This window comes from Octodon degus, unplaced genomic scaffold, assembly GCF_000260255.1.
Source record: "Octodon degus isolate 3935 unplaced genomic scaffold, OctDeg1.0 scaffold00138, whole genome shotgun sequence".
Taxonomy (NCBI): domain Eukaryota; kingdom Metazoa; phylum Chordata; class Mammalia; order Rodentia; family Octodontidae; genus Octodon; species Octodon degus.
In genome coordinates, this window is record NW_004524714.1 from 5574510 (window position 1) to 5580199 (window position 5690).

A 5690-nucleotide genomic window follows, 5' to 3' on the forward strand; every position below is an offset into this window, starting at 1 on the left:
CAAATAATGAGGATGGAAGGAGTAACTAGAGTTGAGGGTGGCTGGAAGCTTCAGGAGAGAAAATGCCTGCAGGGGTTCACAAGAGCTGTACCTTCCTGTACAAAGTGTGCTTTATATGGCCTGCCTCATGTGGTCTGTGGTCTCACACATTAATGCCTGCTTTCCACGAAGCATGACTTCCTTCTGCCATCCAGATCAGCCTGTTTTAAAAGGCCACTGTCCTATGACTGCTCATACACTTCGTGGCAGTTGGGTTGAGAGGTGGCTGAAGACCCGTGTGAGAGTTGCCCCACACTCTGGAAAGATAAGGGCTGAGGAGGGTATGACCATGTAGTGTGCTACCCAGCTGCCTTGTCCTGCCTCAGCCTCCAACTCAAGGAACTGCTATGGAGGGAGCAGTGGGCTGGCTTCCCCACCCCACAAGAGGAACCAGATGTGTGGACATGTGAGAAGGAACGTGCTGGCCCCTGCCTACTGCTTCTTAGCTGTGTCTCTGGTGGTCCTCAGAACAAACTCAAGGTTTAGGCCTCAGCCTGCTTACAATGAAGCAAATGTGCATGGGGAAGTGAAGCCGTTAGCTAAGATGCACGGACGAGAATTAGCTTTTGAACCTGTTCTATCTGATACCAAAGTTACAACAGCTTCCTCCCTGCTCAGCCTTACAGTTCAATAGTGCTGAATATGTATGTCTGGAGTTGTAACAAAGCTCGAGTGGCCTTAGGTTGAACCTTGTGTATTCAAACAACACTCCATGAGACTTGCTGAGCTGAACTGAGCAATCCTGTCCCAAACATACAGGATGCTACACTAAGTTTGTAATTCTAGAAATCTAGCATCCAGTGTCTCTTTGTTAAAAGAAAAAAAATCACAGTTTAGCTGCCAAAAACATAGGAAATGCTGCACTCTATTGTCTTCCCCCTGACCCCAACCTTCCTTGGCATATTAAAGGCTCTGCAAAGTCCTACCTGGAAAGAAAAAAAAGAAAAAGTTTAGCCCAGGTTCTACCAAAGGTGTGTGAGCATTAGACATTTTATCCTGATGTTAAAATTCTATTGAGATGATGCTCCATGGAATAAAATTTAGGACACTGCTTCACATTTATAAATTGCTACTTAAGTAATACTGAGCTCTTGGCTTCTTGGAGTGCTAGGCAGTAATCCAGAAGTAAGGAACTATGGAATTGGGCTGAAGGTGCGACCCAGTGAGTGCTTAGCTTGCACAAGGTATTTATGGTCACTTTTTGTGGGTTAGATTACCAATTTCCCAGAGCAACATGATAAATAACGATGCTGTAGTGATCCCATTTTACAGGTTAGGAAATCAAGGGCCAGAGAGAAAAGTAATTTGCCTAGCGTTATATAACTAATGAGTGCTCAGGATCTGGTAAAAACTGGCCCTGACGGCCTATTCCTAATACTTTTAGCAATGCTAAGAGCCTCCTTAGGCCAACCCAAAACAAAGTCAGGTCATCTTTTTGTCACCAACGGGTCTATAGCCAGCATGATGGCAAGGAGGGTGCTTGGGTCTTGTATGTGGTGTCCTTGCTGGGCATCATTTTCCCAGGCAGCCTGTGAGACCAAGCACGTCACCCAGGGTCTCACTAACGCTGACTCCAACTTTCCCCTTTCTACCTGGTTTGAATCCTCTGATTCTCACTTTCCCTGTCTGAGGGTAGAGATGATGGTGCCCATGTGCCGGGCTTCTGGAGGACTGTGGCTAACTCAGAAGTTGGGGCTCTGAAGCTGTGTGCTGAGAACAGCCACCTCTGCACCTCAAACAGAAGCTCGGCAGATAGGAGCCATCTCTCAGGCTGGGCCTGGCCTTGGCCTGGCTGCCCATCTGGGTTTCGTGTCCACAGTGGCAGGCAGCCTCTCCAAGCCTGTGGCAAAAGTGCCCAACTGCCAGACCCAGGGCTCTTGGAGTCTTGTTCCCTTGGCAACAAGTCTCACCATGGAGACCACAACCCCATCTTTGCCCTCCTAGCAAGCTCTCTATCCATAAACCTGTTTGCAGCCCAGTCCCAGGAGCAGTTGTAGGCACTGGGGCACAATAAGGAAGCACTTCCACAGGGTGAGAGTTCAAGGCACATCCCAGGAGCAGCAAGGGGAACTTGCTGTGTGTTCTGCGTGTCCACTTTCTGCCTGCCAACGTTCCGAGGGTGGCTGCTCCACTGTTTCATTTTGGTGGCTAGCCAGACACCCACCCTGTTCTCCATGAGTAGCAAACTGAGGTGTGAAGGCAGCAAGGACCATACCAAAGTCTCACAGCTGGTCAGTGTTGGGGCCAAGCCAGGTGTTCAGGACTTCTGACTCTGCATCTGCCCCACATGTGGCCAAGACAGCCTGCAGCCACCACGTAGGGAAGGCTGGACTACTGGGCAGAATTCTCTGCCCGAGGCCTCTGCTACATGCCCCAGTGGCAGCCTGTGGCCCTTTGAGGCCTGGGCTGGGCCCAGTAGCAGTGGAGGAACTGCACTATTTTAAGCCAGGGCCAGAAGGCCCCATGTGGGCACAGGGAGGGTGGCCTCGGGCCCTTGGCCAGCTTCCTGGAAGTCACCATGGCCTCCCTCCTCTCCCCCAAGCAGCTCTCTGAGGCAGTCACTTCCTACAAACAGGAAGGAGGCCCTCAGGCCAAGACCTCCAGCCCCAGCTCCCTGCCCCCTCTGCCTCCCCCCCCCCCCAGTCTTCTCTAGTCCCTGATCCACATCCTTATCCAGGCTCACTCCTGGCAGGTGGGTGAAAGGGCGCCTGAATTTTGCTGCTGCCCCATTTCTTCTGTGACAGTCCTATGCTTTCCTAGACCCTTTGTTCCCTCGCCATGGCCTCAGTTGTACCGTAGGAGGCTGGTCACTGCAAGCCAGAAAGAAGGGCAGAGATTTCCTCAGATTTGGTCCTGTTCAAGGACCCTGGAGGGAAAGCAAAGAAACTGAAAGTAGCAGAGAGATTGGGACAATCCAAAAGAGATCCAGGAGTATAAGTGACAGATCAATCATGACAGAGGCAAAATTAGATGCCTGGAGATGAGAGCAGAGAGCACCAGCCATGGCTGCAGAGGGAGGGGCCAAAGAAGCAGAGAAAAAACTCCTTAGCAGTGGCTCCTGACCACCCCTCAAACTCAGGCCCAGACACAAGGCTGTGGGGGGCCCAGCAACTGTATGGCTGAAAAGGAATGTGGGGAGCAAGGCTGGGTCACCCCTTGAGGGCCAAGCGTGTGCACCGTGAGATAAGCTACCCAGGAAGGGCTTCCAGCTGCACTGCCTGCTCGAGCAGCATGGAGAGGCCTGGGTCCAAGGCTGGAGTCCCCCCAGCTTCCAGCCTCGGCCTCACTCTGGGGGCCTCCAGCAGGCCTCGTCTGGAAGATCTCAGGTCCCCAGTTCTGCCTGTTAGGTTCTTGCTATGCTCATCCAGCTCTGGCTGCAGTCTCAGCTCTTGGAAGAGGACTGGGGGCAGCACAGGGGCAGCAGCAGGCTGGAGGTACCGGTACAGAGAGGTGCTGCATGTGCACGGCACACTCCTGTATGCATGTGTCCACGTGCATCCTCAGATGTGGGGGTGTGCAGAGACACACGGAGCCCACGTGTTGCCAGGAGCCCCATTCCGCCTCCACAAATGTCCCTGCTCTCAGTCTAGAGAAATGGCCTCCAGGGGCACCTGGCTCTCCCACCCCCCACCAGGTGGTCCAGTCTCAAGAGCCACAAGATGGGGGTGGGGGTGGTGGGGGTGTGTGACTCTAGTGCAGGCCCCCAGCCCCCCTCCCCACACTGCAGCTGAGGCTCCCGCCGGCCACGGCCTTGACCCAGGACTACGGACTTCTCTGACATTGGCATCGGATCTGAACATCTGGCAGCAGGCTGATAAGGGGTGCAGCGGAAACAGCCTCTGCTGCTGCCAGCAGGCCCGCCCCCTCTGCTGCCCGGAACGGGGAGCAGGGTCTCAGTCTCCATCCTCCCTCCAGCTCCCGAGGCCCCTGCACCTCTCCTCCCATTCTCTGCCTCTTTCTCAAATCTCTGTCCTGCTGAATTTCTGTCATGCCCCCTCCTTACCCATCTACGAGTCTGTTTTGCTATCTGTATCTTCCTTTACTCTTTTCCATTTTCTGCTTCGGTTTTTCCATATACCTTCCCTCTTTGTGGCTGGCTATTGACACTGGACCCCTAGTACAGCCTAGTAATTCTGTTCCTCTCCCCTTAGTTTCAGTTTCTGAGTCTCTGATTTATATGTCCTTTATTCTACCTACAGGAAGTAAGCCTGGCACTTTGGGGAAGTCCCTGCTCAGGAGCAAGATCCTGGGCTTTGTTTGTTGGGAGTGAAGGCAGCCCAAGTCAGGACTACACCCCTTCTCTTCCTGGTGGGTCTCATGTCCTGGGACCACCTGGGCTGGATCTTGAAGGGAAGGACAAATGGACAGGCCACCCAGGACTCTGGCAGAGTGGAGAGGAGTCTGAGCCTGCAGGCCCAGTGTCTGGATTCCCACTGGCTGGATTTGAACACTGAGCCCCTCACACCTGCTTTGTGACTTTGGGGCCAAGCTCTTATCTCTGAAATGCTGCTCATGGGAGGGAGAGGAGAATATATCAGGATGGGCGTGAGGGTTTGAGACCAAGCACGGGTGCAGAGTGGCTCCTAGAGGACCCAGCCCACTTGGGTGATTTGAGTCAGAGCCATGCTGGCAGTGCCTGGAACCCCTCCTGCCCCTGGCCCCTGGAACAATGGAGGGGCCAGTGAGGGTAGGGAAGAGGCAGCTCAGAGGAAGGGGCTTGTGGAGACGCCCAGCACCAATTAGGGCACAGCACCCTGCCTGCATGGTTGCAAGCCACAGGGGCACCTACAGAAGAGGCAGCAGAGCCCCATGCCCATAGGCAGCACATGGGGCCTTCAGTGCAGGGGCAGCAGTCATTCAACAAACACATCCCACGCTTGTTCTGTGCTGGCCACTGTGGAACCAGAAAGAAATTGGGCCTTTCTCTGAGGGTTCCCCTTAGGTGAGTCACCCGATACAGAAGGGCAAGCGGTATCCAGCACAATGTTGCAAACTCAACGCAGACGGACAGCTAGACCTTCAGCGAGTGGTTGTTTGGGTTTTGCTGACATTTACAGGGCACACGTGAAATACCAGGCAGCTACTTAGTATGTGACACGTGTGCCTCCTCTTGTGACACGTGTGCCTCATGTTGTGTCCACTGTATAGGGAAAACTTGAGGCCCAGAACAGGAATATGAGTGGTCCCAGGTCACATGGCCAGAATTAAGAGAACTGGGATTTGATCTATGATCTGCCAGTGACTCAACTTCTGAGGTCAAGGACTCACCAGGAGCCCAAACCCAGCCTGGTTATTTCTATGGCATCATGACATTGAAAAAGGACATTTGTCTTGCTTAAGAAGACAGGGAAAATGGACTCTAATTCATAAAGCTCCCATAAAAAGACGAGCAGAGGACTACAATTTTGTTGTTCTTACAGTATTTAACATACTGGTGGTACAGAGTATTTGCTGGCATATTTCTTTGTTAAATAGTAAATGAGTGATAAAAGCCCTTAATTCAAAAACAAAATCATTGAATTATCAGCTTTTTTTTTTTTTTTCTGGTACTGGGGATTGAACTCAGGACCACGTGCTTGCCAGGTGGGTGCCAATGGCACTGAGCTATCTCCCCAGCCCTCAAAATCATTGAATTAAAAGGGAGAAAAGTA